Source organism: Vicugna pacos, chromosome 11 (assembly GCF_048564905.1).
Source record: "Vicugna pacos chromosome 11, VicPac4, whole genome shotgun sequence".
Lineage (NCBI taxonomy): Eukaryota > Metazoa > Chordata > Mammalia > Artiodactyla > Camelidae > Vicugna > Vicugna pacos.
Window position 1 is genome coordinate 66,555,823 of NC_132997.1, and position 12,564 is coordinate 66,568,386.

At 43.2% G+C, this 12,564-nt stretch overlaps 1 protein-coding gene across 18 annotated transcripts in view; it reads right to left on the reverse strand.

Moving 5' to 3' along the window:
* Positions 1-12,564, reverse strand: part of SGMS1 (sphingomyelin synthase 1) — a 264,644-nt gene that overhangs the window by 80,535 nt on the left and 171,545 nt on the right. Inside the window, exon 1 of one of the 18 annotated variants that reach the window (XM_072971543.1) lies at positions 10,435-10,709. The exons of 16 other annotated variants lie outside the window; for them this stretch is intronic. The gene's annotated coding sequence lies outside the window, so the exon portion shown is untranslated. Of the gene's footprint in view, positions 1-10,263; positions 10,319-10,434; positions 10,710-12,564 lie in introns of those variants that run through there. One more of the 18 variants, XM_072971544.1, reaches the window with a different exon arrangement.

Sequence of the window (12,564 nt, forward strand, 5' to 3'; positions counted from 1 at the left end):
CCACTAAAATGGACCCATGTTCTAGGTCTTGAGCCCCTGTAGGGCAGAGATCAGCTCATCCTCTTCTTTGGATGTCTGGCCATTACAATGGAAGCAGCAGCAAGTTTATTCATGGCTGGGAATAATACCTAACTTATGCAGCAACCATGCAGGAAAGAGATAAAGCCTGACTTTAGTATGAGCAGCTCAAAGGAGGTGAATACTGCTATAGGACATAAGACAGCTAATGAGATATATCAGTTTAGATTAGAGATCTCTGCAATGATTTCATGTTATGAAAAATGGCTAAGGGCTTTAAATTATGATTCCTAATCACATGCTCATTCACTTGGTGAACATACATTTATCAAATGCTTATTACTTTATGCTCGGTGCAAATTTACAAATTTATCATAAATCATTATGTGAATCAGGATAGTAGAGGACTCAGTGTAGAAAACAGGAAAAATTAAACTGAATTTAAAATCTCTTATGAGATTACAGGAAATTTAAGAAATATTGGGAGTGGCAGAGGGTATGCCTCAAGTGGTAGAGTGCACGCTTAGCATGCAGGAGGCAGGACCGCCTCTAAAAATAAATAAGTAAATGTAATTACCACCCCCTAAAAAAAAATACAGTTCAGGTATAGTATTTTTAGTTGCTGGTAGATGTTCCTTTTTAGAGGCTTCCACTTTTTCCTAGTTCTAGCCAAAATTACAAACCACGGGGACTCTGGGAAGACAGCACTCACGATAACTGGGCTAGTTCAGACATTTACGCATTGGACCCTAATGAACTCTTCCAGAGGACTGCTACCCTGGTCCCCTATCTCTAAGCCCTCCCATCTCCCACTCATCCTACTCAGGATACTGTATTCCTAGGTTCCTCACCTTCCCTGCCCACTTGGAAAGGCTACTAGCTTCTATCTTTTTAATTTAGTGGCTGCAAACAAATTCTTAAAAAAAACCCAAAACCTTAAGTTTTCTGTTAAAAACAAAATCTTCCAAACAATGCACTTTATTAAGTTTTGAACCAATCCATTAGAAGTCTTAAAATGCACCCACTATGTGCCAGGGACTAGGAATACCCAGATGCATGTAACACAATCCCTGACCCAAAGGAGCTCACAGTCCATCTCAAGAGAGAAACACCAAAGGCAATTTGCTAAGCAATATATGAAGAAGGCGTGATTCCGCAGCCTGAAGGAGGGGAGACGTTAAGCGTTCACCTTAGGGGCTCAGCTTAACAGATACCAGCGGTGTCAGCCCTGGGCCTGCTGGCCCCCAGATCCATCCCCCTTCTTGTCCCTGACGGTGCTCTGCCTTATCACAGGGAACCACCTGCTGGATCCAACCAATGGGAGGCAGGAGCACTTCTCACCTTCCTTTCCCCTGGTATCTTTGTGGCTTTGGCTCTTATCTGCCCCTGAGCTCTGGCAACAGCCTCCCATTAGTCCCTCCAGCCTGAGGCTAGTCATGACTTTCTGCTGGCTCTGAACTCTAGGTTTCTTCATGCAGCCCTGTTGGGCTCCTTGCTGTCCATCACCTGTGGAAGTAACTTCACTAGATTCACTCCGTTGTCAATAAAAGTGGTTTCTTTTATTGTACTGAGGCCCTTACTAACCAGTTCTACTATAATGTGCTGATAATTTACTTTGGCTACTCTCCAATGCAGTCATGCTCCGCTGGAATTCAAAGTTGAAACTTGAGGAAAACTAAAATATTCAATAATATATCCTCATTTGGCCTAACAGAGCCAACTTTGTTAAACCCCAGAAATGTTTTGTTTTATAGAGGAATTCCTTGAGAATGGAGCTAATGCCTAATACACATGTCTTTAAGGCTTCTTCCTAGAATCATCTTCCTGGAATGAGAAGATGGAAATGTTCCGTATCTCCTCTGCCCAACACGATAGCCACCAGATACATGCAGCTATTGAACACTTGGATGTAGTTAGCATGAATAAGAAATAGAATGTTTAATTAAATTTTAATTAACTTAAATATCTGCCAGTGGCTAGTGACTCCAATAAGGGACAGCAGAGGTCTAGCATGTGACCATCTCTATTGTGGGGAAGGACTCCTGCTGCGGGTGTTTCTGTGGGGTTTGGTGGGGAATGAGTGGGGAAAGAGAGGCACTGTGGAACCATCAGCCCTTCTGTTCATTCTGTTCACAGTTTACAAATATAACAACCCCCAGCCTACCTGATCCCCACCACACAAACACGCAATTTATTCAGATAACCCAGGTAACAAATTTTCATTCAGAGAATGAAACTTCCTCGAACACAATAGTAGCTTAAGAACGAAGAGGTTTGGCATAAATGCTAGTTGTTGAGAAGAGGTATAGCTACCTCTATAGGATCTGAGCTCAGACCCAGTAAAAGGAGGAGCCCTCTGTGGAGAGAGGTGACATTAGAATTCTTGCTTCGTAGTCCCGATTCTTCAGCCCAGTGGGAATGACCGCCTGCTTGCTCCCCGCCGTCCTGTCCCAGTCCACTCCTTACTCTGTCCTACAGGACTGCCCTAGTGTCTTGCTGTGATGTGTCGTTTTCACATGTCATACTTCCATCTGTCCTGGCTCTGCTGAAACTGTGGAAGACATTCCCTTTAATCTAGACTGGTGATGATTAGCTTCTGGGTTAGAAACATTTACTTTCACACCTCCGACCTTTACATGGACATAATCAAAGTCAATGACATCAGGCTCCAGATTCACCTGAGAATTTTGCTCCCAGAAGTAAATGCTAAAGATTTAACAAAGTGACTCTCCTAGGCCACCAGACTGATAAATATCAAACAATTGCTCAACAGTACAAAATCACTTACTATCAATAGTACTTAACTGCAGGAAACTTTTCAGTATATCAGTGGGAATATAAAAGTATTAAAAGGACAGTTTTACATGAACAGACTTTAAAAGTACTGCAGCTTTTGGAATTAAAATGCCCAAGGACTTGGGCATGTTATCCTGAGAATCAAATATAAGTATATTTCATAAATCTACAAGACTCTGAGCAATATAAAACCGCACTGAAAAATTCTCCTGTGAAATTTTGGCTATAAACTGCTTTGATTGGGGACTTCTGCAGTTGTTCAGTGATTTGTGCAATTTCCTTGGGAATTATAGAATATGCTAACTAGCAAAGTAGGAATTAGTTAGTTTACATTGTAATTGTTACTATAACAATGCACTCTAGGCTCCTTTACTCATGTTTGCATGAGTCACTCAGAACACCACATTCCCAGCATGAATAAGCACTCTGTTCCACTCATTTTTCTTCTCAACGCTCTCTAAAAAGCAAAAAAGATACTAGCATTGTGATGGTCATCTCACTCTTATGTTGCCAGTCACACAGAAAAGGGCATTCACGAGGAAGACAAGCAACACTGGGGAAGCCAGCTAGTCCCCGCAGAGTACCACATCCCAGGGGACTCGCCACCGTCCAAGGCTGGCCCTTTAACCTTGCAACTCATAAATATGGTGAGGGTTCAGGCTAACCACATTCAGTGACATTAAAGTAAAATGCCAAGTAAATACCTCGTTGTGAGAAATATAAACCATCATGTAGATCGGACACTGGGTGCTGGTATCAGCTGATCATGTGTCTCCCAAGACCATTACTCATGAGGAATCCAAATTACCATCACAAGGATGCACTGTGGCCGTGGAACAGAATCGTTTTGTGTTTTGTGGCTTCTGTGTGTCCTGACAGTGCACTGTGAGGTTAAGGTAGGCTCAGCAGTGTTCAGTGACTAGGGCCAGACCAGACTCTAACTCAGATTTGGAACCTCAAAGTTTGATTTCCAAAGCCTGCACATGGCCCCGTCATAAGGATAAGATCCTGTCCATGCTACACGAGGGGCAGGGGACCTTCAGAAAAACATGTCAGTACCTTTAACTAAATTATAATTCTGCCCTAGAAGCCATTTTAATCTCTTAACTTACTTTGTCTACCTCTGCTGTGATCCATTCATTACTGAAGTGTTTTATAGTTTCTTTTGGAGTCTGACCTTTTTTCCAAGTCAGAAACAGGAAGGGATCTATCTGTTGGCCCTGGAGTATGGTACACACACACCACACTCATGGTGGGAGCCAACGACTCCACGGGGAGATGAAGGCTTTAGGAATTTCAGGGAAGGGGGACAGTCTGCTTTAGCAAAACAAAACAAAACAAAGGAAACTATAGCCACAACCTATATTGAAAGAAGTTTATTTTAAAAAGTCATTAAATGCCAAAGATACAAGCTAACAGACCTTAGACACGGGTATCCTGTTGCATTCTACTTTGACATCTTAAATCCCTCTGTTCCTTCTGTGTCTAAAATGTGTTTGGGCTTTTTGGTGAGACTCCACTTTCAAAACCCAAACAAATCTATCCTTAGCTCTGTTGGCTCAGCACAAGTCTAGAACTGGCTTTTGGTACCAAACACTGCAGAGTTTCACCAAGTAGCTGCCCAGGAGCCCCTGCAAATCCATAATCAGCCCTCAAACACTTTCCACAGCTTGCGGAATTTTCTAGCTCATTCACAGCTGAGAAATCAAAGTGACGAGGATGCACCAAAGGGGAGAGTTCATCTATCGGGTCTCAAGAACTGTGGTCACGACACCGTCTAAAATTGTAATTTATCCATTAACTCTTCTGTTTACTATTAACTTGGTTTTCGGCTTGGCTTGAATATCAAACTCCCGCCTTCTGACCCCAGAGACCTATGCCAATAGTGGGTAACCAGTTCAGGATTCTCTGTTAGAATCACTGCATTTTTGCCAATACTGCTCACCCAGCAACTCGGGGGCAGCTGGAGACCGTGAGAGTCTGGAACATCACCTTTGATCTCCGCACAATCAGGAGAGTTAAGTGAGCTTGAAGGTTAGCTTAATGAAAGCCTCCAAGCACTAACAGGGCTTAGTCTGTGTCATAATTTGTCAAAAGTGTGTTCTGACCTCCAAGCATTCCATCCTACGTGCCCCTTGGGGCTGCTGTACCTCACCTCGGGGTTATCGCTCTAGTGGTGAGAGCCAGCCATGAATTCTCCCCACTGCTCCGAGAGGAGAGATTTCCAGATGCCCACAGAGAGGCAAGCTGCTGGGGAATAACACTTGCTCCATTTGAGGGCTCAAGTCATGTCTTTATGTGAGGTTTAAACAATTTGGTTCAAATGCACTAAGGACCAAGAGACAGAAACTTGGGCGTAGCCTCTCTTTACAAAAATCACTGACTTCAATTCTCCACCCTGAGCAAGAGCCTCTTTGTAAGTCAGGGAACTTTCCATTGCTGGGTCTCTTACTGCTACCTCCCTGGAAGATGAACAGAGCGACAGCGTTCTTTCTCTACAAAGCAGATAGACAGTAGGTGGGTTGGACACACTTGCGGATCCTTCCACCCAAGAACTGTCACAAAAAGAATCGCACTCGTAAGTCAAAATACATTAACTTTGAACTGATCTCATGGATATGGTACACACTGCTCCACGTTGCCACAGCAGCAGGAAAACAGTGGGACTGGTGGATGGCGGCCAGACCCTAGGTCCACAGCTGAAGCACAAGTGGAGGGGACAGGAAATCACTAGCACTGCAAAATGGACATATCTGCACATTCAGTGGCTGGGTATGTTGCTTATATCTTAAGGCACTGGAAAATATATCCGGAAACTATAATACCAAGAGTAATATGAAAAAATAGAGCAAATCACACTGCATAAAAACAAATATTACAAGTTTTTGTAGTGGAGCAATTCACGAACATAGAAATCACATTCGGGGCTAGTTCCAGATTCATATGAAGCAGATAACTCCTGTTTTCCACGCAACTGGTCCTCTGCATCTAATCAGTGCTTCTCACCTTAATGTGTGTTATGGTCCCTACCTACAAGGTCAAAGCAACACTTGCCAAGATATTTACCTATCCTAAATTCTGAAGAAGCCTTTTTGGTTTTCGTCTTTTCAACATTAAAATCCAATTTCTCTATTCATCCTCTTTCCAAATCTTACATTTTAGTAAGTACCACTTAATCCCACTACCCCCTGCCAAAAATCCAAACCAAATAACTTAAAAAAAAAATTGCTTACTACGTACAAGCTACGTATGTAAATTGTGTAGCATGGTCCAAACTCAACGAAATATGAATTTGGTTTCACAGATAAAGAAGCTTGCCCCAAATCACACAGCAGAGCTGTGTGGCAGGGCTGAGATTCAAGCATAGGCTTCCCTGACTCTCAAACCACTGTAATACATTCCTCCACAGAGTGGAGCAAATGATATTTTACCGTGCTGCTGCTGGTAAAACACACATGCTGTATACATCTGCAGATTTCAAGGTTACATTAACTCTCAAAGGCCCTTTTGTAAACATACTCTTAAGGCTACTCTGCGATATTTCTAAAGCAAAGATCAGTGTGCAGATTTCACAAATAGAAACACATATCTTGAAGAGTTGAGCCAGGGTTTCTCAATTGCAGCATTATCGACATCTGAACAGGGTAATTCTTCATTGCGGGGATTGTCTTGTGCGTTCTAGGGTGTTGGCAGCATCCCTGGCCTCTACCCAGTAAAGACCAGCAGCACATCTCCCCACCCCAGCTGTGTCCATCAAAATGATGTCCTGACATGGCCAAATGTCCCCTGAAGGGTAGGTAAATCACACCTCATGGAAAGCGATGGAACTAAATTAACTGCCTAAGATCACATCACTAGTTAAGGATTCTACTGATACCAGGAAAGAGCTCTACTAAATCTTAGCTTCGTGGAGATTTCTCTTACACAAAGCTACAGCTCCTGAAGAGAAAGCACTTGTCAGACTGGATGAAATGTATCAGAATTCAGAATGGAGCCACCTCCGCTTCACTTTACAGTACACTTTTACAATTACTGTCTGCTTTTACACCGAGGTACACGTCCCCAGTGTCTTCAACCACTATTCAAATAATTTCTAGATCCTCGCCAAAACCTCATTACTCCATTCTGGACACACATTCAAACGCAAACCCAGAAATGTGCACAACATCACCGCATGGAGAAAAAGCAGTAGCAACAACAAAAGACTAAAACATACATAATTTACAGTCAGGCTCTGTTATCATGAATAATCTAATTTGGTCCTCAACATCTTCAACAGCCACATGAGGGAAGTATTATTATCTGCATTTTACGAATGAAGAGACTGAGGCTCAAATAACTTGCTGAAGGTCAGACTCCAAACTCCCTGTTCTTAATCACTGACTACACTGTTTCAGAGAACTGTGGGGTTATCACCTCCTTGGTTCTAAATTCTCCATCTCTAGTAACCTGTGAGCTTTGTGGTCCAGCTGTATCAAATGCCATATCGAGGCACACTGCTGGCCCCTTGTTCAAGTCTGATGTCACTCTACTGATTGTTCTTTGGTTATGACAAGACACAAACCCACTTATCTACACTGCTGTCCAACACACATTTGTCCATCTTGAGTAATGAACACAGGGCACTCTGTTCAATGCTTTGCCAGAGCAGACATGACATTACCTATGGCATACCCTGATATATCTGTTCAGTAACTATCCAAAAAGAAATGAGGTCAACTGGAGATGAGTGATGCTAGATACTGATCATCTCCACTTTTTTGAAATGATCCAAGCCCATCTTTTCAAAAATGTGATTTATTATTCTGCTAAACACAAACATATGCTCTGAAAGTTTCCAGAATTTACCATCTCCTGAGTTTTCAAAAATCAAGTTGTCTGGCAGAATTCCTCCTCTCCAAAACTATCTCAAGATTATCACAACATGGTTTATCATCACACTGGCATGTACTTTCAACATCCTCAAGGACTCGAGGTACTTAGAACGGCTGAGAATTAGGTTTAAGGAGGAGGCCGAGGCATCCTTGCTTTGCTTGGAAAGGTGGGTGGGTGTCCTGTGTCAGAGAGATGACGAGAATGTGAGCCACACCCAGTCCTGGAATAGACACTGTAGTTCATGGTCTTCTAGGAAAGTGGCATTATTCTTCTATATTCTATGACATCCCCACAGATGATCCAGCAGATGGACTCTTACAGAACTGGCTGTCCCTGGTGAGGCAGGCTGAGACTTCCCCACCTTCATCCAACAAGAACAGTTTTAGCACTCCCAGCGTGTGCCTCTCATGACCTCACCATTCTTAACAAACAGGTTCAATACTACTCTAAGGGCTAGCAGAAATTAAGTCATTTCACCTAGCATATAAAATACCGCCGGAGTGCAGCAACACACTGAGAATTCAACCACTGGACACCCACAGCCACATGAGGGTGAGTCAGAGAACGGCTGAGTGGTACCTGGTGAGGAGCAGGAAGAATCTGCACAACCAGAACCAGAAGGGCTTTAGGAGAAAAGGTAGGAGGAAGTGCCCCCACCCCTAAATTAGCAACTATGGGGCAGCCCCAGGCTTGTGAAGAGGAGGGCTTGCTTAGTTAATATTTGAAAACCACAAGGTTCCAAAGTAAATGCATTATTCCTTGAACTTTGAAATTTTGGCAATGGGGCGCTTGAGGAGCTTTAAAAATCCCTTAAAAATCTGCTTTGAACCAAGAACCTCCTCTGGATTACTTCACACAGAACAGGCAGCACTATGTTAGTGCTGCAACTGGAGCCACATAGGAAAACTTACAATCCTTAAGTGCTGCCTTCTAGTGTAAACTTAGTTAACTAGCTGTGAAATCTGGAACAGATTATATAACCTTGCTGAGGCTGTTTCATCTTGAAAAAGAGATAATAATACCTGTACCTCTCAGCATTATTGTGAAAATTAAAGTGAGGCAGTGGGTGCAAAGCATCTCACTTAAATATTCGACTCTGTTTCGGCTGTTAAGTGAAACTCAAATCAAAACTCAAATTTAATTACCCTTTTAGGTTGTAGACATTGTAGAGAGTTAAAATATTTTCCCATTCTCACCACTTGAGGGGGCTTTTCCAACCACCCCAGTAGATTTCAGGCCGTTTCTGTCATTATACCAGGCTGTTTCCCAAAAGAAATAGGATCCCAAGGTGTTGCCTCTGGCAGAGGCATCCAATCGGTTAAACTCAAAAGTAACAGAAGGGTTTAACAATTAGCCTATGAGCTTGGAAGCAATGGTTCTATGAGTTCAAAGTGTAACTAATTAAAATTTTTAACAAACTAGCTTAATTATTTCATTTAGAAGTGATTTTCTGGAGAAGTTTTCTTTACAGAGCTAAAATAAAGTCAGCTCCAAAGAACTCTACTCTCTCCCTGTGTTACAGAGCTTGTCTATTTTGCATTAGCATCTACATCGTCAAAAATGAAGGATGTTTAATGATGCTGTTCAGACCCTCATAATTCATACTTGCAACTTCATAATTCAGTTTACATTTTCCTGTCATCCTTTAGGCTATCAGGGCGTCTTCAGTCTGCCTTTCCAGTACAGTTGGTGTTTCTGGTGGTGATACCTGCGGCGCTGCGTACATCCTTAGTTAACAGCAATAATCACAGGATTCTGCTTCTCCTTTCCCCTGCCTCCCCACCCTCTAGCAAGAAAATAATTTAGTTGGACCATACTAATCTCTCTATGCACTGGTTGACTAAATTCTTACATAAAAAACAGATTTTTTAAAATTAAAAGCAGATTTTAAAAGAGGCTGTCTCTACATAAAGTTAAAAGTGACCATTAACTCAACAGGGTTAGGAGTGAAATGGGAATCGATTTTGGGTCTCCTGGTTCCTGTTGTGGTACAACTTTAAGTCACAACTACACACAGCAAACACAAGTAGGAAAAGAAGAGGGTGGGGAGGGGAAAGCAAGTGCCATGCATTCTTCTCAGTGTATCTATTTCCACAAATTCCACAAGAGCGATTACCTGGCCACAATAAATAGAAAGCATAGCTGTGGAGTAAATACGCTCAATTTCCAAACACGGGGCGCATGTGCTTCTTTCTGGCACTGAGCAGATCTCACTCACCAGCTAGCTCCCAACCAGCCAAAGGAGTTGGCTGAAGGACTTTTTTTTGTAGAGGGAATGGAAAGCGAGAAAGCGAGTTTGAGAAAGCGAGTACTTCCCCGAAACTGAGTAACCAAACTGGAAATACAACCCCACTCCCTCAAAAACCTCCATTAGGAAAGCGTGATAACCCCAAACCGAAACCACCCCCGGACCCTTGGCTCTTCAGAAGCATCCCACAAAATTTGGAAGATTTGTGGATGTAGTCTACCTATATCCCTCCTGTTTTATTAACTACCCTGTGAGCGTTCTCAGGTGTCAATAGCTGTTGCATGTTTTAGCATCAAAGCGGCCGGTAAAAACTAGAATCCCTTTACTTCTCTGTAGTGGAGGGAACGGCAACGCCCGTGGTCCCGAGTGCTTTCTGCAAGGCAAGGAAGGCTGTTTCTCCCGGCGTTTAACCAGTCCCAACGTCTTGTGAGTGCTACCACGCCACCCCCAGAGAGCGATTTATTGAAGCACAGCATCCCAGGAGGAGCAACACTTACGGTCTCTCCTCCCTGGAGGCAAAGTCTCGGGGAAACTTCCTGGGGCGCCAAGTTTGCACGCGGCTCCGGCGCGCTGCTGCCCCGGCGCAGGCGGAGTGGCGAAGGCGGCCGGCGGCGCGCCGACCCCCGGCCCGGCTGTGGGGCGCGCCCGCGCCTCCGCGGGCCCCGGCCGCCCTGCTCCCGCGGCCTGCCGGGCCGGCGTGCAAGGACCGCGGCGCTGGGCAGCCCTGCGCTCCGGCGGGCGGGAGGATTCTCGGGGGGGGGGGGGGGGCAGCTGTGAGCAAGACCGCCGAGGCCAACCCCAGCGGCTGGAGCAGCGAGGCCGCGGGTGTGGCCGGGCAGCAGAGGTTTTTTGGAATGCAGGGTGTGGCCCTCTAACACAGCAAAAAAGAAATGAGTCAGCCCGTGCGATCCTAACCAATAAGAGTGTTCACTGTCGGTTAAGGCGGAACTTTCCTTTCTTGATTTATATCAGGCTTAAGAGCCTTTTTTTTTTAAAACTTAAGCCTTGAACAACTTCAAGAAAATGATGGATAGCCTTTTTAAAAAAAAAAAACTCTTAAAAAACAAAGATTAACTTTGTTATGATAGTTACTTGAACGTGGGATGTATGTTAATTTCTATTACTTAGTAAAAGTTCTTGAATTAGGCAGCGATCCCCAATGTTAAGAGCATGGGATCTGGCATCAAAACAGATTCGGACCTAACTTCTGACACTATGATCTCGGGCAGGTTAATTATTTGCAATGAAGGGGATAAAAGGCCCACCTCACAGAGTTTCCTGGACAGATTATTTGTAATAATACGAGCAAAGCATTTGGTACAGTGCGTGGCACAGAGTAGGCACTCAAACAGTGCTGTCTTGTCCCCTTGAGTTCAGAATCACAGTCTCCAAACTTGTGGACAAATTGGCTCATAATTTTTCTTTAAAGATTCTCTTCAATGTTAAACTATCCAAAAAATTTTAGAGCTGAAATAGTTCTTTGGTATTTGCATGGCCTGAGTCCTGTATTTAAGTGATAAAAAACTGAAGCTTTGGGATTAGAATTCTTGGATTTGGTGTTCTTATTATACAATAGAAATTTTATTAGTAGCAAAAAAAAAAGGCTCAAAATTGGAATGATTTTATTTATGCCACAATTAAACCAACTTTTAAGAAAATAAGAATGATTTTGGAAATACTCATTCTCTCTGGGTCACTGTACCCTAAACATCATTTTGGAATAGAAGTATTTAAAATAAACTCAAAGTAGCTGGGAATTGGCAGATTATGGGAGCCTACAGAATTGCCAGGTCCTGAGGACCAGTTAAGAGTTGATTACTAGTGGAGTAGAGTTTTTGCAGAGGAATCATTTTTTTTTAAGTTACAAATTAAACCATCTTGGCTTTGGAAAAGATCTCCTGAGTTTAACTTCCTCATATTTGTTTAGAACCAGTCATTCCATGAGCCAAGATTTCTTTAAAATATTCATTAAGCCAAAGATAAAAATCTAAAGTGAGATCAAAGGCCCTTTCTAAAATGCTACTCTTTTCTTCAGACCATCATGAAAAAGCAGAAAGAACGTGCCCTAGGAGTCAAGAGCACCTGTCCTAATCCCAGCTCTGCCAGTAAATGATCAGGTATGTGGCTCTATGTAAACTGCTTCATCTCTAGTTCTAAGACCCAGTTATGGTCCAAAAGGGCAGGCACAAGATAAGCCTGTAACCCAACATTTAACCTCAGCAGCAGGTATACTGGGCCTATATCCTAGATGATGAAGCTGATAAATCCCTCTTGACTCTCATATTCCTCATAAAGGTAATCTTGTTGTCCTAAATACTGTAGATTAAGTTCTACAATCATCTGAGCTCCCTCCCTCTCTATTGACAACTCACTATCAACAGGTATGATGATAGCTTCCTAACGTCGTTCACATTTGTTCTCTTTTTCCCATCCTGTTGCAGGCATCCACGCCAGGGTCACTGAGGCTGAGTGTCTCCTAGCTGCTGCTCCAGCTGCCAGGTCCTGGCCCCTGTGCCCCCAACACATCAGCACCATCACATGATAAGTGTCAAAGTCCAGAGTGCCATCCTGTCATAAACCTTCCCTCTGTCAATTAAACAAGTATAGTTTCATAGTAGAGATCAAGA